At 42.9% G+C, this 23,408-nt stretch overlaps 1 protein-coding gene across 6 annotated transcripts in view; it reads right to left on the bottom strand.

Annotated features, from left to right (window-relative positions):
- Window positions 1-23,408, bottom strand: part of SH3GL3 (SH3 domain containing GRB2 like 3, endophilin A3) — a 135,603-nt gene that overhangs the window by 103,923 nt on the left and 8,272 nt on the right. The window contains exons 1-2 of one of the 6 annotated variants that reach the window (XM_072737440.1): window positions 4,545-4,699; window positions 3,537-3,975 (exon numbers count right to left, since the gene is read on the bottom strand). The exons of 4 other annotated variants lie outside the window; for them this stretch is intronic. The gene's annotated coding sequence lies outside the window, so the exon portion shown is untranslated. Of the gene's footprint in view, window positions 1-3,536; window positions 3,976-4,544; window positions 4,700-23,408 lie in introns of those variants that run through there. One more of the 6 variants, XM_072737437.1, reaches the window with a different exon arrangement.

The following is a 23,408-nucleotide window of genomic DNA, read 5'->3' as shown; positions in this document are numbered from 1 at the left end:
GTCTGCGTGTTGCCCTGGATGGATATGCCTCTGTCTGGAAAAAGGCCCCGAGGCAATGACTTCAGTGCAAACCGTTTATCTGGGCAGTGACACCGGCAAAACTGGTGGGAGAAGAGGGAAAGGAGCCAGGGAAGGAAAGAGCCGCCAAAGGGAGCACACCACGGGGACAAACGGAGCGTGGTTCCATTTGGAACAAGTCTGGGAGAGAGCCTGGGGCAGCCCTGTGGGGTGTCCCAACCCCAGGAGGGGAGGAGAACATTGGGATATTCATCCATCACTGCTGAGGCGGAGGGGCATTAACTCTCCAGACCATTGATTGTCTGGCACCCTGCTCTGCTTGCTGGACATACTCTTGCAGGAGGCAGAAAAGCCCTCAGGCAGAGGGTGGCCCGAGTTCCAAGCAAGCAGGCCCCACCAGGCCCCCCCAGGCTGTCCAGCTTGGGAGAGGAGAGCCAACTGCTTCTGCCCCAGTGCTGTTTACTTTCACCTCCATTCCCCTCCCCGACTTACTCTCAGCCATTTACCTACTAAAGAAATGTGTTCTCCATCCCTTATAAATTCCACATTCTAGATTTGGCAGATTGCATCCGTGGTGGTATCTCCTATGTTTCCCCTTTCATGTTTTACTGTAAACTGAACGGCTAGCAGGTCCAGCAGATCCCTATTCTAACTTCTGATGAGAATACCTATAGGTCAGGAAGGGTGTCTAACAATTAAAGGTTGTCTCTTCTTCCATTGGTTGGTTCAGTTGCTTAATGAAACATATTCCCAAGCAAGCAGGCCAACCTCCTCCACATGCTGGAAGCCAGACGAACACGAAGTGAACAAATCAGGCTCTGTGTCATCCAAATGCCTTGCTGGTGGATTCTGATCCAGGTTTGCTCGTGATTTGGAACACACACCTGAAGATCACTTACTCTCCCACTCCTTAGAGCACCATTCAAATACCAAGCTCCCTTAAAAGCAATTTGCACACCAGAGCAGTGCAAGCACATATATTTCTGACTTTGAACCTGGGAGGTGTGAATCTGTTTACTTACGCTTAGGTTCAACAAATTCCAAAGCAGAAAGAGGGTCAGGTCCTCTAAATCTTATCTACACCATTTCATAACAAAAGTATGCCTGGCTGATTGGAATGCACACAGAGCAGACACTAAAGAAGCATTTGCTCCTGGAGGAATGCAGAAGTTAAATTCAGAGAATGTTCTAGTCCAATGTAGTGTTTCATGCATTATTGACAAGTTGAAGATCATCAGCCACCAATGTTTGGAAAGGAGCTTCACTATACTTTGGTTAATTATCCAAGGTCACTTCTACTTGCCTCCAATTCACTCATTCCAGAAACACCTACCAATGGGGTGAGTTTAGGAACCATGCTGACCACCAGTGGTTAACCTCCACGATGAAGTCAATGCCTTCAACATCATCCCAGACCAACAACATTCCAGTTTGTGCCCCTTAAATCCATCAGGGACACTGATCTGTTTCGTTCAATACACTCTGACCCCAAATGTCTGGGTTTTCCCTCCACCAACAATCACTTCTCCAGGCATCAACACCAACTAGTGTCGAACAATATCATACAATTGTGATAATAATGGCCTGGAGTTTGCATCTGACTCCAAGATTTAAGCACTGGGCCATTGCTTCAGACACCAGTCCCAATATCGGGTGACCCATGCTTCTTCCCAATCTGGCTACACAGTTAGGTATTCCCACAGTCTTCTCCGCAGCTCTGAGAATTTGCTAGAATGGCACAGATCTCAGGAAGGCATTTACTCTTACTGACTGGTTTATTCTAAGGGATGCAATTTAGGAACAGCCTAACTGAAAAGATGCACAGGGCAAGGAAGGGCAGTGGGCACACACAGGGCATCCATCCATGTCCCCCCATGGTGGGCACACCACCCTCCCAGCAGCTCAATGCATTTACCAGCCCAGCTCTCCAAACCTCTTCATTTAAGGGGTTTTGAGGATTTTGAGGAGTTTTCATCAGGTAGGCATGAATGATTAAATTGCTGTTCACTAGTATTAACTCAGTCTTCAATCCCTCTGCCCGCCTCCCCGTGAAAGTTAAGAAGCCAAATGGTAGGACTCCAAGCTCCAACCTTCTCATCACACATTGGTCTGTCTGGCAACCAGCTCAACCTGAAACTGTCTAGGGGCCCCCAAGTCCCACTCATCAATTAGCATATAAAAGACACTCTTATCACTCAGGAGATTGCAAGGGTCTTAGGAGCTGTGTGTCAGGAACCAGGGACAAAGACCAAATGTTTATTTTTTTTTATTTTATCACAGACACTATGGGTGTTGCTTTTCTGATAACAGGATGTCCCACAAAGTCATGCCACCAAGAAGCCTTGCTCTAACAAAACACAGCCCCATTACATGTGCAGCCTGGTTCATTCTAGACACGTGCCCGGCCCCTGGCATCTTATCACGGCATGTCCCCTCACACTGGAGTTACCTTTTTCTGCTTTTGTCTCCCGACACACACACTGCGACTTCTCAAGGGCAAGTACTGTGTCTTGCTTTTCTTGGTATCCGCAGATCTGAGACCCAGCCTAGCACACGAGTCCCTACCTAGTCAATCATCATTCCCTGCTCACGCAGCAATTCCCAAGTTCACCACAAAGGTCTGCAAGTACAGGCCCAGCCCCCCACCTTGGATAAGTTGTGGGTTCAGTCCCAGACCACTGCAATAAAGCAAACCCCACAACAGAGTGTCAAATGCATCATTTGGTTTCCGGTGCAAGTAACAGTTATGTTTACAGTACACTGTAGTTTATTTAGTGTGCAACAGTATGCTATCTAAAAAAAAAAAAAGGTACAAAACTTAACCAAAAGATACTTACTGCTAAAAATAGCTAACCATCTGAGCTTTCAGCTATTCATAATCGGTGATTACAGATCACCCAAACAAATATAATAATGGTGAAAAAGTTTGAAATATTACAAGAATTACCAAAAAAGTGACACAGAGACACGAAGTGAGTAAATGCTGTTGGAAAAATGGGCCAGCAGCCATTTGGCCCCAAACCCTCAATCTGGAAGACATGTGGTGTCTGTGGGCAACAAAGTGAAAGGCGGTGAAATGAAGTTATACTCGCATGTCTGGTCCCACAGGCTGCTCTCTACTAGGCCTAATTTCCCTGCTTAGTTTCACCTGGAAAGGGTATTTTGCTACAGCCTCTTTATTTTAGAGGTACAGACCAGAAAGGTGAAGTAACTCTCCCAAGATCACACAGCAGAGGTTGACTGGAACCTACAACTGTGGTGACCCCAGGTGACTGAATCATTCCATATCAAAGGAGTCTTGTGTTTGTAGTTATGAAGGAATAATGCAGTGTGCAAACACATACAGTTGGCCCTGGGCTCTCAAACACCGGCTAAGGACTGGGTAATAAGCTCAGTTGCTGTAGGAGAGGAGGTTGAGAGAGGCTTCACCGCCCACCCCCCCCAAAGGAAGCAGCCGACATCAAAAGGGAAGGAACAGCAGTTAACCCTGGAGAGTAGAAATCTGAGGTGGTTTTTACCTTTCTCCTTGGATTTTGTGGTGCAGCTTCAATCTTCTTCCCACGTAGGTATTATTCATCACAATTAGGGAGAGGACGCCAACAAGCCTGATTCCCAGAGTCACACTCAGAAGCCAGTCGCATGTCCTGGGAGTCACTGGAGACCTAACACCCTCCTGGAGAGTACTGTCAGGAGAGCTGAAGCATTCCCAAAGCCACACAGCAGACCAGCTATTGACACGGCATCCCACCTGCCAGCACAAATGACGCTGGGCTCCCAGGGCCCCCGTTCATCCCTGGGGTACAGCATTATGGCTTCAGAACTCGCCAGTATCTCTACCAAAAAGTCCACACAGGTCCTCCTGAGTAAGGGGAAGCAGGGGACAAACAGTGCCTGGTTGCCCACTGAAGTCTCCAGGAAAACAAATAAAAGTCTGGAGAGAAGGGAGTAGCAGTCAGTCTGGAAAAGATAAGAATCCATATATCACACAGCAAATCAGAAGGCTTTGCTGCTGCTGGGAAGGAATCCTGGCCTACAGTCACCAACCAGTGACCCCCAACGGGCTAAAGGTGCACAGCTGAGCAGGTGGCATCAGCTGGGCCGCATCAGAGGGAGCATGCCCGTTCCTTCACAGACCGGTAGGTCTATGTATTTATCGCACAACTTTTTAGCACATGGCAGTCAAAAACCTGTGCTAACAAATTCAGTCTGGCATGACACGCTTCCTACATGTGGAAGTGAAGGGTCCCGAAGTCTGACTCATAGAAAGAACACCGTATGGGCCAGCAGTGACCCCACTGGCATCCTAACCTCACTGGCTGCTGCTATACTGAAGCCCCAAGGGATGTGAACCCAGTCACACAACCACCCTGACACTGCTGGGAACCCCTTTCTGAAGAGATTGAGTCCTTCTGAATCATCAGTAACTTGCATTCCTCATCCATCCAGACTCTACAGCTCATCACGAGCAACCAGCACTGTGAGAGGTGCCCACACCAGCTGCATTCCTGGGCGTGTGGCCTCCTCACCTGGGAAGAACACCTGCAGGCAGGTGTCAATTTTCATGGCAGGAAGGCCTGATCAGGTCCTGTGGAGCCAATATCCATTGTACCACTTGTCAGAAAATAGATGGGGAGGGAGGAAGACAGAAACTATGTCAGCCAGAAAGAGCTGACCGAGATGTGCCACCGACCAGAACCGTCCCAGTGGAGACACCAGCCCAGCCTGGGGCCTGTCAGGGAGGACAGGGAGGCACTGTGAGTGAACAGGGCAGCACGTCCCTGAGCCAACACTAGGCCTATTCATGGATGAGCAAATAGAAACACAAGACTGAGGCCTATGACCAGAATTTGAAGCATAAGGGAACAAAAATAGTTCCTCGAAGAATAAGAGCAAAGGCCTCCTCATACACAGCTTTACTGTGGAAGAGAGCAGCATCTGCTATGGGGCCACAGGGCCTGTTCCCCGAAAACAGGCCATGGACAAAATACAAGAGCAAATACATCAAACAGAACACAGTGAGGGTAGGAAAGGCAGAGAAAATAAACATATTGGCGCCAAATAATAGGAAATGCAAAACCCAGAGGAGCATGCTGAAAAGCAGCACGAAGATGGAAGGTGGGACCAGCAGGCCTGGTCATTTCAACAAATGGATGTCACAGGGAAAAAAGAAGAAAACAAAAAAAAGAAAGGAGAAGAGGTAGAGAAGAGAAAGAGAAGGAAAGAGAGAAAAGAAATAGAAAGAAAAGAAAAAAGGAAAGAGAAAGAAAAGGAGAGAAAGAGGAGGAAAGAAAGGAAGAAGGAGGGAGGAAAAGAGAGAAAGAGGAAGAGAATTCTTCTAGATCATGAGATTTAAGAATGACCTAGCAATTGCACTCACAGGCATACACCCAAAGAACTGAAAGGTACCCAAACACGTATACATTGTACGTTTGAGTACTGTTGTGCCCTGAATGTTTCTATCCCCACCCAAATTTGTATGTGGAAGCACCAACCCCCAATGTGATGGTATTTGGAGGTGGGGCCTTTGGGAGGTCAATATATTCAGATAAGGTCATGAGGGTGAGACCCTCAAGACAGGACTGCTATCCTTACATGATGTAGAAGAGTCCAGAGCTCTCTTTTACCTCCATCTGAGGACACAGTAAGATGATGACCAACTACAAGCCAGGAATAGGGCTTTCCACAGGAACCGAACCTTGGACTTCCCACCCAGGGACGTTTGAGCCACCTGGTCAATGGTATTTTGTTATGCAGCCCAAGCTGACAAAGACAGATTTTGGTACCAAGAGGTGGGGAGCTGCTGTAACAAATATCTGCAAGTGAAAACAATTTTGGAACTGGATATGGGTAGAGGCCTGATGAGTCTCAGGTGCCCACTGGAAATAACGGATACAAGGGTGACTCTGGTAAGAACGCAGAAAGAATAGAGATGCTTCTCTCTTCTTAGAGACAGAGAAATAATCATGAGCAAAATGTGGACAGAAATAGTGAGAGGAAAGGCTGCTCTGGTGAGGCCTGAGATGGAAGTGAGGAACATGTTCCTGGACACAAGGTGGTCCTTTATCTTTATTTATTTATTTAATTGAGACACAGAAAGAAAGAGAGAGAAAGAGAACACAAGCAGGAAGGAGGGACAAAGGGAGAGGGAGAAGCAGATTCCCCACTCAGCAGGGAGCCTGATGTGAGGTCCAATCCCAGGACCCCAAAATCATGACCTGAGCCAAAAGGTAGACACTTCACCAACTGAACCACCCAGAAGCCCCAAGCTGGAGACACTTCTAAGCAAAACACTGAAGGGGCAGTTTGGTTCTTCCTGAGTACTTATAAAATGAGAGGAGACAGAAATTAAGAACCTATTGTTAAGCAAAACGGAAGCAGAACCTAAAGATCTGGAAAATTCTCAGCCTGTCCATGCTACAAAAAAAAAAAAAGGAAAGAAAGAAAGAAAAAGCTTGTTTTTCAGAGATCACTAATGATGTGGCTGAAGAACCATTCAGTAAGGAGACTGGCATGAGTGTGAACCATGAACTAATCAGCCACTCAGCAGAAAGACTGCCAGTTCAAACTGAAGGATTCTGAGGACAAAATGAGAGGCTTGCTTAGATCCTACAGGACTGAGCCACAGAGCTATTCAGCTGTGAGCATGCACTATTCCTCAAGACAAGCCAAGAGTGATTCCAAAGGCAATTCAGAGCAATCAGGGCTGGGTCCTCAGTTTCAAAGTGGGGCAGGATAGTGCAGGTAGGTTTATTGCCTCAACAGGGCCAGATGGCAGCCATCCAGAGCCCTGGGGGCAGGACTATCACTGGCAGAGTCATGGGTCCCAAGGACAGAGAGCACTGAACCAAAGGGATTCATTCTTAAGGCTTAAGATCTAATGGTATTTGCCTCACTAGGTTTGGGACATGCTGAGGACCCAAACACCCCTTTCCTCCTGATTTCTCCTCTTTGGAGTGGCAACATCTATTCTGTGCCTGTGCCACCAGGTAACTTGGAAGCACATAACTTACCTGGTTTCACAGGTTCACAGCCAGCAAGGACTTCTGCCTCAGGATGAAATTCACCTCGAGTTTGCCTAAGAGGATATCTAGATGAGACTTTGGGCTTTAGAGTTGATGCTAGAATTAAGACTTTTGGGGCAGTTGCGATGGAATGAATGGATTCTGCATGCAAAAACGATACGAATTTTGGGGAACAAGGGAACTGAATGTTATAAACTAAATGTTGGTATTCCCCCCAAAATTCATACGTGGAAACACTAGGCTCCAATGTGATGGTATTTGGAGGTGGAGCCTTTGGGAGGTAATCAGATTTATACAAGGTCATGAGAATGGGGCCCTCGTTATGGGATGAGTGCCCTTCTAAGAAGAAGAAAGGCCAGAGCTCATGGTCTTTCACCATGTGAGGACATAGCTAGAAGGTGGCCATCTACAAGCCAGGAAAAAGATTCTCATCAGAAAACAAATCTGCTGGCACCTTGGATTTCCCAGCCTCTAGAACTATGAGAGATAAAAGTTGTTTAAACCACCCAGTCTAGGGGCATCTGGGTGGCTCAGTCATTGAGTGTCTGCCTTTGGCTCAGGTCATGATCAGGGTCCTAGGATCAAGTCCTGCAGAGGGCTCCCCACGAGGAGCCTGCTTCTCCCTCTGCCTATGTCTCTCCCTCTCTCTCTCTCTGTGTCTCTCATGAATAAATAAAATCTTAAAAAAATAATAAATAAACCACCCAGGCTATGGTATTTTGTTACAGCAGCACAAACTAACTAAGAGAAGTATTCACAGCAGCACTATTTATACGTAATAGCCAAAGATGGAAAAGCCCAAATGTCCATCAATGGATAAACAGATTAAACAAAGTAAGGTATATGCACATAATGGAATATTATTCAGGCATAAAAAGGAATAAAGCACATGCTACAATACAGATGAACTTCAAAAATACGGTCAATAAAAGCAGCAAGACACAAAACAATTCATTTATTTTTTTTAACAATTCCATTTATATGAAATATCTAGAATAGGTAAATCCATCAATCAGTGGTCATCAAGCAGAAGGGAATGGGGGGTTAGCTGCATTAAAAAATATGCAGTTGTATTCTGGAGTGCTAAAATGTTCTGGAACTAGACAAAGGAGGTATTCGCACAACATTGTGAGTGTACTTAATGCCACTGAGCTCGGTCATGTGAATCTCACCTCAACTTTTTTAGAAAGAAAGATTTAAAAGGCATAACATCCAAATGCAACACCCAGTCCTCGATTAGACTGTGGTTTTCACAGGCCGGCTAGAAACAACATTTGGGGATAGTACAGGTCTGAACACAGGCTGGGCATTGGATGATATAAAGATAAACTGCTAGGTATGATCGTGGTAGAATAGCTGAGCAGAAAAATGCTCTGACGTCTCAGACACGCACACTAGACTGTTTGAGAATGAAAGGTCACGATGTCTGTTAAAATAGCTCAGAGAAAAAAGATGATGAAGCAAGGTGGCAAAGTGTTCCCCGTGAGATGTACATGACATTCACTGCGGGTGTAGGTGACATTCACCACAAGATCCATGATGTTCACCACAGATGTACATGATGTTCACCACGAGATGCATGATGTTCGTGATGTTCATGGCTAGATGTACATGTTCACAGTGAGATGTACATGATGGGGTCGAGGTATTTGCTGTACGTTTCTCCTCAGTTTTCCGTATGTTTGAATTTTTTCATGATAAAAGGTAAAAATAACTCCCAGTCAAAATCCCAGCCAGTTATTCTGTAGATACCAACACTCAATGTTTCTCAAGTTTTCTATGTAGAGGTGATGGTACCAGAAGAGCCAACACGGTATTGAAGGAGAAGAACAAAATCGGAGCGCAGCTAGGACCTGACTTTAAAGATTTACTATAACTTACAACAGAAGAAGTATAAATAGCACATCTACCAAATAAGCATACCAAGTCCAAGCATCACAACATATGTTTACATTTATCAACGAACAGTACCTATGTCAGCCAGGAAGTGACAAACAAGGCCCTCTCACCACCAATAAGTGACGAGATAAATTGGAATAATCTTTTTGTTTGGTAGTAAGCTGGAAACGATTGTCCTCTTTTAAAAAAAATTTTTATTTATTTGAGAGAAAGAGCGAGAGACAGTGTGCAGGTGGAGGAAGAGGGGAGGGAGACGCAGACTCCCCACTGAGCAGGGAGCTCAAGGTGGGGGCTCCATCCCAGGACCCTGGGATCATGACTTGAGCTGAAGGCAGATGCTTCACCAACTGAACCACCCAGGAACCCATGTCCTCTTCTTTTAACAAGAAAACTAACTCCTTCGCTATCTCAGATTCCAGAGCCCTTCTGATGGCCTTCTGCAGTGTCTATCTCTTAGATAGAACGATCTCAAGCAGAAAACATCAAATCAGAGAGCATCACCTCTGCAAGACAGATTTAGCAAGAACAGCTTTCTTTCAATGCACGTATTTCAAACCACATTTTTCTCTGCACAAGTCAAAGAAGGTATTTACTTCAGAGAAAAAAAAAAAGGATCAATCCTTGAGTCTCCACAGACCTTCCCACTAGTGTTGGAACCTTAGTGTATGAAGCTCTGCCATCATAATGCATATTGTGCTCTTTCAAATGTGTGATTAAATAAAAACATTGTATTGTTCCCTTTTCCCAACCTGAAATTTCAGTTCTTAAAGAATATGTTTGCCTGGTTGAATGGAACTCAAGTCAAAAACGAATAAATTAAGCCATTTCTGAAGTGAACTGTATCAAAAGTAGTCAAAATATAGCTCCACCCACATGGGGCAAAACTGACAAATCACTGGAAATCCAATGCCCACCTCATCTCCTAGTTATCACATCACCCTGATTGCAAAGTTAGCCGTTGAAAGATAATTTCTGCACGTTTCAACTCTCTGTGATAGGACTTAGTTCTCTTACCCCACACAGAACAAACAGGCACCAGGAAAGATAGCAGGTCCCAGTGAATATGCATTTCTAACATGGATTCCGCTTTTATCCATCATGAGAAGCCCCACGAAGTGCCACCTGTGTGCTTGGAGAAAAGCTACATAATCTCTGTGTGCCTCAGTTTTCTCATCTGCCAGACAAGGGACAGTACATCTTAGATCAGTGATAAAAATGGTTAACATTAATTTCTATAACAGTGATGGGGTGGCTCAGTCAGTTGAACGTCCAACTCCTGATTTTGGCTCAGGTCATGATCTCAGGGTCCTGGGATAAAGCCCTGCATCAGGCTCTGCATTGGAGCCTGCATTAGAGTCTCTTTTTCCCCCCCTCTCTGCCCTCTTTCCCCTTCCTCCCTTCTAAATAAACAAACGATGTAGATATATGAATTTATACTGACAGACTCCAAAGAAACAGACAGATAAAAATAATGGCATAAAGGCCATAGGATTAAAGGGGATTTTTTTTTACCTTACATTTTTTCATTTGCATTGTAATAGTTTTAAAATAAACACTGGAGAAATTATTTAGATATCCAGAGAAACAGCAAAACATTAATTTTCATTCAAAGGGTTTTCATCTGACATCACAATGAACATGGTCAGTTTAATCACACTGATAAAGAACCTGAAGAAACTCAAAGAATAATCATATAATAATAGAAGCTATTATTGAGTTAGCAATTACTACATGGCAAACACTCTACCAAGTACCTTAAACATATCCACTCAATTAATTCTCATTGTAAGTCTAGGAAGGAAGTGCCATCATTACCTCCATTCTACAGGTGGAAAAACTGAGGCACGGTACATGGCACACCCATGATCACAGAAATGGTAGGTGTCTAAGGCAAAATTACTACTGGCAGGGAGCTGATGTGGTCCAGGGACTCACCTCTAGACGCTCAAGACTGTTTACTGCAAGCCCTTGCAACTTTCAGGCTGGGTTTTGTTTGCTTCCCAGCTGCATGAACATCAACCCGAGTAGCAGGTAGACTGGTGGTGCCAGATAGTTAGTGCTCCTCCAGGCAGCCCCCAGCCAATAGGGCCAGGGCACCTGGGAGATAAATGCCCCGAACCTCCTGTCTCTGGTTGGATAACTCTCGGTGGTTTCCACACTGTCTCTGGGGTTCCCTCCTCCCTCCCTCAGAGGTAACTCACCTAGCAGAGGTAACTTTACTGGCTTCCTTCTCCTCCCCATCTCTGGTCTCCACCTCCCCACTGGTTTTCCTGGGAACCCTAAGAAACAAAAAACCACCAAAGAAAACTACCTCTCTGGACACTTCTGTCTCAAGGCCTGCCTATGGGGACCTCCCAAACCAAGAAAATAATACACACAGTCCAGCTATACTACCTCATGCCCCCAAACACTCTACCCATCAAGCTATACTACCTACAATTTCAATGAAACGGCAGGGAATGTTCCTTCAGTGTCGATCCCAAATGTGCTCTCCTTTGAAGGATCCTGAAAATAGACACGTAGCCCTTAAATCATAAAGTGCTAAGTGCAGGACTTAATACAGGCCACATGGAAACATGTGGCATCGTGGAGGGGTAGACAGGAGCTGACAGATCTGTCATCTCCCGAGGAGCCCTTCTGCTCCCCCAGGACCCAGAAGAGGGTTCTCGCAAGGGGTAAGGCCTGACAGTGAAGCTTGGCTTAATTTCGCTTGAAGGAGCAAAGTCTGATTTTCTGTCCCAGGCAAGAGGCCTGCTGAGAAAGCTCAGAGCTGGCATCACGGTATGTTTCTCATGTGCCGAGCTCCGTGCCACCACATGACATGCATTAGGGCATTCATTCCTGGGGTTCCTGCCCACCCCATCAGAGCAGTTATGCACCCACTGCAGAGAGCAGATGAAGCTTATAGAAGGGAGGTGACTTGTCTGAGCTCAAACAGCTCTGAGCTGGAACTCCTATCAAGTCTCCCTGACTCTGGACCCAAACATTTTACCAACAGGTTATACAAGTCCCTGCCAAATGATCATTATAATAAAGTCACCACTTGCTGAAGCACAGATTATGTGCAAAGCACTTTAGATATGTGATTTCTCACTTTTACCACAGCCTACGAGTTAGAACTACACCATATATGGTGTAAGCTTCACATGCACACATTAGCCCTGTGAAGTATTACGTCCATTTTACAGGCAAGAAGACTGAGGCACCAGGAGGCCTTTCCCCAGCAGGCCTCAGGTGGGACCTGCAAGTGCTTCCAAGTCTTGTCTTCTCAGAGTGACTTGACCCCATCCCATTAAATGCCTAGGCTCTCTTTCTCTCCCTCTGCGACCTCTGGGACCACATAGTCTCCTACTCCTATTCTCATAGTCCCCAAAGCGCCTAAGAGATCTAAGTGAGCAGATCAATAGCCTTATCAAAGGAAAAACAGACCATGGATTATATGACATACCTTCTTTTACCTAAGTCTATGGGGCTTTTGTACTCAGTGAAGGCAGTTAAATAAATCCAATAATATTTGTTTCTTAACAATCTGTGCTGGCCTTCTGATATTACACTCCTCATTTTGATGACACACTCCAAAAAATTTTTCAATTATGGCAATTTCAGCTGACTTCCATTCCCAAAGAACCCCCTCTAAGTCTCCCAAGGAGAATAAATACACCATATTTCTTTAAAATATGCATGTCTGGCAATTCAAAAGGGTACCATCTGGTTCACATAATTTCTGCATGAAGTTTCCAAAAAACCTATAGCACATACATGATCCACTCCTGCTGCAACAGAAGCCAAAACATTCCACTGGTATCGTACAAAGTGACTCAGGCTAAGTGAGGTGAAGACTGGCCATGGTCCTTGCAAGGGGATATGATGATCAATTCCCTCAGAACACGGCTCACAAGTTAAAATGCATATATTTAATCAAAGTCATGCTAGAGAAGAAGGATAAACATGGAAATGACATCACCCTCAAGAATCAGTTTTGAGCCATGGGAAAAGTAAGTAGAGAACTGGCAAGGAAAGCACACTGGGGCTCCTACAAAATGATGCAAAGGAGAAGGCAAAAGAAAGTTGGAATAATTAAAACAAGAAGGCAATGATGGAAGTGGAATGAACCCAGCCAGGGGAGCAAGTACTGTTTCCCTGGTGAGGAATTACAATGAGGGGCAGGGCAAAGTGCCAAGCAACCTGTAACCAAAAACACTTCTTGGGTCCTCTAGTTCCTCGTCCAAGTATATTACAGCCATTCTTCTCTAGTGCTCTACACTTTGGGAAGGCATTAGCACAGGTGACTTTTGAGCACACAAGTCTCCTGAATTACATGGTAAGAATGCATTTCCAGAGCAAAGTCCTTCCCAGGTCACCAGGATGAATTAGAATTGTTAAGTGATTGGAGAGCCTCCAAAAAATGCACAGCCCAATTGCAGATGTGGACAAAATGTTTTCAGTGCTCTGTCCGGGTCTTCAAGAAATGTGCATACCGACATACATAAACTCCCCAGCCTTATAGTTCAGAGCCAAGGTTGGCAAACTTTTTCTGTAAAGGGCCAGACAGTAATAACTCAGGCTTTGTGCTCTAGGCTGTCACTTGTCACGATGATTCAACCCATTACAGGGCACAAGTGGCCACAGGCAACGTGTATACAAGTGAGCATGGCTATGTGCCAATTAAACTTTATTTATGGACCCTGAAATCTGAATTGTAATTATCATGTGCCACAAGATATTATTTTTTTCTTATTTTCTTCAACCATCACAAAAAAATGTAAAAATCTTTCTTAACTCACAGTCTGTACAAAGAAACAGGCGATGGACTATACTGAGCCAATAGGCTATAGTTTGCCAACTCCTGGGTTAAAGCTTCTGTATCATCCAGAGTCTACATATATGACATCTGTTTCAAATAAACGATGAAGACAACATTTTGAAATATATACAAATATTACAAATCCTGAAGAAGAATGTGGAGGACAGCAATGGGTGTATCTCCCACAATGGTGACAAGCACCATACTGTACTGTCCTAGAATCAGGCAGGTCTGTCCTTGAGAGTTCACAGAACCACGATCCAGCTGCAAAACCTTGAACAAGTTTTATTTAACCTTGCCCAGCCTTAAATCCTTCCTCTGTAAAAGGGGCATAACAAAGTACCTTCTTGATAGAGTTATCATGAGGATGAAATGAGATCCTGCCTCTAAAAATATTTTGCACAGGACCCAGAATTTCTGCAAAATAAAGCTGTTTAGTATTAGTATTCTCTGACAATACTCACAAGATAACACATTGGTTGATTGCAAAACATTTTTCCTGGATCTGAAGGTAAGATTTTTAGAAATCCTGACTCCTAACTTATAAAAGCTAAAACTCCAAATAAAGTAGATATCTAACACAAACTGATAAAATAAAAGGGCATTTTAATTTTGCCACAACACCTCAGTTATCCAGTTACCGGGAATCTAGAAACCTCAGATTTCTGTAAAAGTTGTGAGCTCAAACTCATGAAGAAAATGCAACATCAACAATCATTTACTCACTCAACAAGCATCTCTGAAGAACTCTGCGTGAGAAGAGTTTACAATATCTATTAAAAAACCCCAAGAAGTCACAAAATAATTTCCACACAATAAACATGACATTATCGGTGTGTGTGCATCAGGGCTCAGGGAGTTGTGAGGGCAAGCAGGGGCTTGGGAAGAAGGAGGAAGAAGACAGAGAATCTGGGTGAGCTGGAGTTCTGCAGGCTCCAAAGATGGCAATGGAACCTTCCAAACAGAAGTAATAGAACAGGTGAAGGAGTGAATGAGTCTGAGGCTGCTGGAGAGTGCCAGCAGAGGGCTGCTAGAAGGGTCTGGGACCATAGGAAAGGTCATCACACACCAAGTTAAGGAATTGAGAGTCTACCCAATGGCTCTGGGGACCCCAGGGGAGCCCTGGAAAGAGAAGGCTAGGTCCCTGATCCCCATGGAGCAGGTGGATGTGGGGAGGATGGAAAGGACGGTGTGAGTGGGAGGAGTATTTAGGAAGTAGTATCTACACAGGACCAATGACTGAATGTCGATGAGACTGGGAGCAATTAACAAAAGAAGCCATAAAAATAGTCAAGAAGCAGAAAATATGGTAGATTCCAGGAGAGACGATGGCATGGTCTGCTGGTCTACAATCAGTGTGTGTGTGTGTGTGGTCGGGGTGGCAGGGGGTTAATGGATGCCAGCTTCAGATCCAGGAACAGCCAAAGAACAAGAAGAAAAGGCAGCAAGGAAAACACACACATATAACACACCTCCCAGGCTTGTGCAGATAGCGGGGAAAAAATGGCCAAGAGCCAAAGCAGCAGGTGGCGCCTTGTTGTAGCAAACACTCACAGAACGTGTCCCACGTGCTCCTTGCGTAGTTCCTGGAAAATCTGCTACAGGAACACTAAAAATGCATATAAATACACAGATTCAGATAGGCTTTAATTTTTCACTTTACTTGTTATTTTAAAAATGATGGCAGCGCACAAAAATACTCCACACCTTTCCTCCCGACTGCACAGAACAATTTATCAGCCTATGCACTGATTAATTCATTCTTGAGAAATCACGTTCATTAAATGGGAAAAAGCAACACACATAGAAGCCTTCATAATTGCAGAGTTCAAGCCCTCGCTGGAAGATGAGAAAGCTCTGTGAACTTGAGAACACGCCTTCACCTCTCTGGTATATGGATGAGACCCCAAGGCAGACACTGGGATGCAGGGAGGAAGGAGATCCAGGTGCTTTTCATGAGCTGTTTATCTTTTATTTGTTTTTAATTTTATTTATTCACTTGAGGGAGAGCGAGAGTGAGAGAAGGGAGAGTTGGAGAAGGAGAGGGAGAATCAGGCTCCCCAGTGAGCAGGGAGCCTGATGCAGGGCTCGATCCCAGGACCCTGGGATCATGCCCTGAGCCAAAGGCAGACGCTTCACTCACTGAGCCCCTCTTATTTGTTAACATGGTAGAAGCAGCAACTACTTTATCAGGTTGCCGTGAGGATTATGTATTTGTGTCAAGTACCTACTTAGAATCCGTGCAAAAAAACACACTTACTACATGGATATTCCAATGAACAACCTCTGATATTGGTCTCATTATTCCTTAGGGATGAGGGGACCAAACCCAAGGAGAGTTAACTTACTCTCCCCCAAAGTCACACTTCCTGGCAAATACAGGAAACCTACTTCTCCCAACCCCAAATCCCATGCTCTTTGGGTATTCCATGCTACCTGCCCTTTGGCCCTCCCCCTCGTTCAGTTCTCACCAGCAATAAATGGCTGGCAGCTCCACCATTTTGGCACAACCACTATTCAAAGGCAGACTCCCAGCCTCTGCGTATCCAAGTTCTTTCTACTAATATCAATATAGACTCAGCCCCTGGAAGTTTAGCTCCCAAACACTGTAGAATGGAGTGGAATGAAAGGCACATTTAATATACTTGATTTAACAACTCCCCATCAAGGCAGGGAATGACAAGAAAAGAGAAATTCCTTTATTCTCCCCAGTTGCACCCACTCCTACTACTGCTCCTTCAAAATAAAACTGGGCTTCCATCTACTGTGCCCAGGACAGGACTCCACTGCTAAAAAGCAAGATAAATAAAAGAAATTCTTGGCTTTTGCGCTTCCAATGGCCCAAACCCTAGCTACTTATGGCCAAACCATGGGATTTTATATGTCATTTACACTCTGAAATTTCTTCATTAGATGCTAACTGTACAACATCACAGTTGGTCCAGATGTCATCCCCTCATATTGAGAAATTAACCTTAAAGAGATATGACCAGGCAGCCCGGGTGGCTCAGCCGTTTAGTGCCGCCTTCCGCCCAGGTTGTGATCCTGGAGACCCAGGATCGAGTCCCACGTTGGGTTCCTTGCATGGAGCCTTCTTCTCCCTCTGCTTGTGTCTCTGCTTCTCCCTCTTTCTCACTCTGTGTCTCTCATGAATAAATAAAATCTTAAAAAAAAAAAAGGGAGAGGGATGACCATGTGCTTTAGACAATAGCTATCTTTTCTTGGAAAAAGCACCTGGTTTAAGACATTAATTTGACTAATAGGAATCCAGTATGGATAAAATTCAAAGCTGTTGGTTAACTTTTTTAAAACAAATTTTATGAGTTATAAAAAATTTATTATCATCTGCTTTAAGACACATGACTTTTACTTATGATTTGACGAGAGCACCAAAGAAGGGGTTTTATGTGCCTTAGAATATTCTAGAAACTACCTATTTTTGCATCCTCTTCTTAAAATATTCCTAAATAGGTCACTACAAGCAAAGCACTAGTTCCACCTCATTTCTTGCCAGCGTTTGCATAGTCGTGTGAGGCTGCCCACTCATTTCAAAGCCTGCCTTCTGCTGCTCTGCCCACTCAGCACTGTCGAATTTGTATCATGACTTGACAGCTCTCTGCCCTTACACCTGATCGTTCCTCAGCTCCCATATGATGCCAGCCAAGCTCCTTAGGGGAGCCTAACCCAGCAGCACATGGACAAATGCTCAGTTCAGCTCCATCCAATGTGCCTTCCAACAAAGTTTCCAGGAACATTCCCAGACCAAAAGCCAAGAGCCATCTTGTCAGAAACCATGTTTAGCTCCTAAGCAAGCACTGGATAGAACACAGAAAAAGCCAATCAGTGACCTGGAAGGTAAACAACAGAAATTACCCAATCTGAACAAGAGAGAAGAAATAAACTGGGGGAGAGAGGTGGCAAATAAAGAACACAGCTTAGGAATATGTGGGACTATAACAAAAGATCTAACATTCATGTCATCAGGATCCTAAGAGGAGAGAGGAAAGACAGGCAAAAACCAAGTAAACAAAAATCACCACACTAGAAGAAATAAGGGATGATGGGCTGTCTTGGTGGCACAGTCAGTTAAGTGTATGCTTCTTAGGCTTGGCTCAGGTCATGATCTCAGGTTCATGGAATTGAGCCCTGTGTCAGGCTCCACACTCAGTGGGAAGTCTGCTTGAGATTTTCTGTCTCCCTCCCCCTCTGCCTTCCCCTCCACATTCTCTAATTTCTCTAATAAATAATTCTTTTAAAAATTTAAAAGAAGGCTGAAAATTTCCAAATTTGGCAAAATACATAAACCTACAGATTCAAGAAGCTACCTGAACCCCAAGCAGGATAAACAAAAAAAACCCACACCAAAAGAACGTGGTCAAACATCTAAAAACCAAAGAGAAAGAAACTTAAAAGCACTGAGAAAGAAATGATACCTAACATATAGAGGAAAACACCATCCAAATTATAGATTTCTCATCAGAAATCACTGAAGTCAGAGGAAAACAGCACACTATTCAGTGCTAAAAGAAAAGAGTGGTCAACTAGGAATCCTATAACTAGAGGAGGTATGCTTCTGGACTGAAGGGGAAATCAAGATATTCTCAGATGCAAAAAAACTAAGAGAATTTGTTGCCAGCAGATCTATCCTAAGGATTAGGGCTGGAGGAATTTCTCAAAACAGAAAGGAAAGTTTGAAAGAAATAACCCTGAAACATCAGGAAGGAGGGAAGAAAATATATGGTAATTAGTATAGACTCTGCCTCTTGAATTTTCTAAATTATGTTTGATGACGAAAGCAGAATCACTGATGATTAAGTGATGAGGAGAAAATCGTAATCATAGGACACTGATGTGTTTCCAAATATATGCAGAGTAAATATTTAACACAGAGGAAATATTTAACACAATCATATTATAAATGGAGGAGGATAATTGGACATAAAGGGAGATAAATCTACATTTCACTAAGACTGGCAAAATTATGACACTGTAGACTCTGATAAATTATATAGCTAGAATACAATACCTAGAGCAGCCACAGAAAATACTATACAAAGAGATACACTCAAAAACACTATAAAGTTGACCCTTGAACAACACAGGTCTGAACTGAAGGAGTCCACCGTATGCAGATTTTTTTTAAGGGTTAACAACAGCCACAAAATGTTTATTCACAACTGTCCACCCCTTGCTCCATGGGACCTAATCAAAGGAGACAGGTGCAGAGGTTGAGCCTGCTGCCCTAACTCAGGGGTGGAGGCAGTCAGCAGCTCCCCTATAGATCCAGAACCAGGCATGGCTGTATGTCACCTAGTATATTGAGGGGGTGATGGGTCTAGGGGGCTCCCTGGCCCTCTCACCACTGGAGTCCTTTACACACTCAGGCTCCAGGGCTGCCCCAGGGCAGCCACAGAACTCAGCGCCCCCCACCTCCCTCCAGCTATACCATCTTCTCCAAGCCCATACATCCAGGTGTGCCTGTTGCTGCCATTGGTCACAGGCCAGTGTACACCTCCAGGCAGATGGAGCAGCTGTACTGTATCTCCAGGTCTACGTTGCTGCCTGGGGACTACTACTGCTGAGCTGAGACTACCAGGCTGCAAAAGATTAGCATCCTGGGGCCACTGCTACCACCCTGTACCACTCTCCCCCACCTATACACGCTGTTATCCAATGAATACACATATATACCACAAATGTATTTTCTCTGCCTTATGATTTCCTAGTAACAATTTCTTTCCTCTGGCTTATTTTATTATAAAACAACAGTGTATAGTACATTTAACATACAAAGTATGTGTTAATCAATTATGTGATTGGTAAGGCTTTTGGTCAATAGCAACCTGTCAGTAAGTAGGTTTTCAGGGAGTCAAACTTATATGTGTATTTTCAACTGTAGGGACACCCCTCATCCCCCTATTGTTCAAGGGTCAACTGTATATTAAATCAAAATGAGTAATGTACAGGAAAGCAGGGAGGAAAACATGAAATAAAACACAGAACAAACAAAAAACAATTAAATGGTATCCTTTAGCCCTAAGGTATAAATAATTACATTAAATGTAAATGGTCTAAATATCTCAATTAAAAGACAGACTGGCAGACTACATTAAAAAGCATGGCTTAACTGTCTACAAGAAACTTACTTCAAATGTTGTAATATAGGTAGATTGAAAGTAAATAGATGAAAAAATATTTGTATCATGCAAACATTTAACAAAAGAAAACATAATTGGCTATATTAATATCAGATAAAGGAGACTTCAGGGCAAAGAATATAACCAGAGACAGAGAATGGCATTCTACAATAACAATGGATTTAAAAGTGTAAATTGGAGGGGGGGGGGGGCACCTGGGTGGCTCAGTGGTTGAGCCTCTGCCTTTGGCTCAGGTCATGATCCCAGGATCCTAGGATCAAGTCCTGCATCAGGCTCCCCTTGGGGAGTCTGCTTCTCCCTCTGTGTATGTCTCTGTCTCTCATGAATAAATAAATAAAATCTTTAAATAAATAAATGGGTAAATCCACCAAGTAGACACAGCAACCCTAAATGTGTATGATCAAATAGTGAGCCTGCAAATTATACAAAGCAAAAACTGATAGCAGTGAAAGAGAAAATAGACAAATGTATAGTTCCATATACGAAGTCTTCTCCCAACAATTAACAGTACTTGAGAGAAAAATCAATAATGATATAAAATAATTCCACACTATTGACCTAATCGATATTTATAGAACATTCCACCCAACAACAACAGATACATGTTATTTTCAAGTACTCACAGAACACATACCAAGATAGACTATATCCTGAGCCAGAAAATAAACCTCAACAAATTTTTTAAAATTGAAATCATGCAGAGTGTGTTCTCTAATGACAATGGAATCAAAATCCATAACAGGAACATAACAGGAAAAATGCCAAGCACTTAGAGACCAAAATGCACAATTCTAAATAATCAATAGATCGAAGGGAAAAACTCAAGGGAAATTAAAAAGTACACTGAACTGAATGAAAATTAAAATACAACATATCAAAATTTGTGAAACAGAACTAACACAGTGATAAGAGGGAAATATGTAGTACCAATGCATACATTAGGATAGAGGAAAAACCTCAATATCAATGATCTGATTTCCCTCAAGAACATAGAAAAATAAAATAAATAACAAAATAAACCAAAGCAAACATAAGAAGGAAATAAGGAGCAAAAGTCAATGAAATTGAAAATAGCAAAATGACAGAGAAAATGAAACAAAGACCTGGTTCTTTGAAAAGATCAATAAAACTGACCAACCTCTAGTAAGGCTGACAAAGTAAGAGAGAGAAGATACTAATTACCAATACCAGGAATGAAAGGGGGGGATATTACTATGGACCCTCTGGACAACAAAATTATAATAAAGGAATACTAACTCTCCACACATAAAACTGATAACCTAAATGAGATAGACCAATTCCACAAAAAGTACAAACTAATAAAATTCCCAAATGAGAAACTACTTTTAATGATTTTACTTTTAAGTAAACTCTACATGCAACATGGGACTTGAACGCACAACCCCAAGCACCGGTCAAATGAGAAACTTTTAATAACGTATCGTTTCACTAAAAAAATCCTACTAAATGTGTAAAAAACAATTAGGACCAATTGTATACAATCTCCTACAGAAAACAGAATAAGAGAGAACACCTCCCAAATCATTTCATTAAGGCAGTATTATCTAACACCAAAGCTACACAGGTAGGGTTGCTTGACTGGTTCAGTTAGTAGAGCATGCAATCCTTGACCTTAGGGTCATAAGTTCAAGCCCCATGTGGGCAGAGGCTAGTTAAATAAATAAGTAAATAAGTAAATCCCTACAAAAAATACCAATATTCCTCAGACACAAAAATATCCATGAAAAATACAGACACAAAAAAATCCATGAAAAATACTAGCAAATAAATTCTTCTATTCCTATAAATTTATTCTATATATTCAAAAAGAAATATACACAATGACCAGGTGCATTTTATCCAAGGACGCAAAGTTGGTTCAATTTTCAAAAATCAATTAATGGAGTCCATCATATTAATAAACTAATGAAAAACTACATGATCAAATCAACTGATATAGAAAAGCATTTGACAAAATTCAACACCCATTCGTGATAAAAGAAAATACTCAGAGAAGTAGAAATAGAAAGGAACTTCTCCAATGTGATAAAGAACATCTGCAAAAACCCTACATCTAACACTGCACTTGACAGTGAAAGACTAAATGGTTTCCCCTAGGTTGGGGAACAAGGTAAGGATTCCATTTGCACCACATTTATTCAAATAATGCTGAAGATTCCAGTTAGTGTAATAAAACAAGAAAAGGAAATAAAAGGTATATAGATTGGAAAGGAAGAAATACTACTGTACATTTACAAGAGTAAATCACATGGAGGGTACGTCCACTGTCTAGAAGACTCAACAAGGAAAAATATCAGTGCTCCCCAAACTGATACACAGATGTACTGCAACTGCTATCAAAGTTTCAGAAACGTGTTTTTGTAGATGTAGAAAAGATTATTCTAAAATTGAGACAAAGACACTAGAATAGCTTAAAACAATTTTGAAAAAGACTAGTGTGGAAAGAATCAATCTACCTGGTTTCAAGACTCACCATGAAGCTACAGTGATCAAGATGGGATTATGTTGGCAAAGGAATGGACAAATACACATAGATTAATGGGAGAAAAAGAGAGAAGACATGAATATGCTCACACGACTATGCCTAAGTGATTTTAACAAAGGTACAAAAGCAATCCAGTGGGTTTTCAACAAGTGTTGAATCTGGGTATCTGGTATCCATGGTGGATATCTATGGGCAAAAAAATGATCTCTGGTCCAAGTCTCATGCCTTATTTTAAAAATTAACTCAAAATGGATTGCAGATTTAAATGTAAAACCTAAAACTAGAAAACTTTTTAGAAAAAAGCAGAAAAAATCCTCAGGATCCAGGGCTAGGCAGAGTTCTTAGATAACAAAAGCATGGGATCCCTGGGTGGCGCAGCGGTTTGGCGCCTGCCTTTGGCCCAGGGCGCGATCCTGGAGATCCGGGATCGAATCCCACATCAGGCTCCCGGTGCATGGAGCCTGCTTCTCCCTCTGCCTGTGTCTCTGCCTCTCTCTCTCTCACTGTGTTCCTATCATAAATAAATATAAAAAAAAAAAAAAATTAAAAAAAATAAAAAAAAAGATAACAAAAGCATGATCCAAAAAGAAGAAAATTCTCATATAGGACTTCATCAAAATTAAAAACTTCTGCTCTGCAAAAGACCAGGTTAAGAGGATAAAAAGACAAGCTACAGACTAGAAGAAAACACTTGGAAACCACACGTCTAACAAAAGACTAGTATTGAGAAAATACAAAGAATGCACAATTTTTTTTTAATTTTTTTATTTATTTATGATAGTCATATATATATAGAGAGAGGCAGAGACACAGGCAGAGGGAGAAGCAGGCTCCATACACCGGGAGCCCGACGTGGGATTCGATCCCGGGTCTCCAGGATCGCACCCTGGGCCAAAGGCAGGCGCCAAACCGCTGTGCCACCCAGGGATCCCAGAATGCACAATTTTAAAAACTGTATTAAAAATGAGCTAAAGATATGAACAGACATTTCACGGAAGAGG

This window comes from Vulpes vulpes, chromosome 14, assembly GCF_048418805.1.
Source record: "Vulpes vulpes isolate BD-2025 chromosome 14, VulVul3, whole genome shotgun sequence".
Lineage (NCBI taxonomy): Eukaryota > Metazoa > Chordata > Mammalia > Carnivora > Canidae > Vulpes > Vulpes vulpes.
The sequence above is the reverse complement of the archived record's forward strand: the minus strand, read 5'-3'. Positions and strand labels throughout refer to the sequence as shown.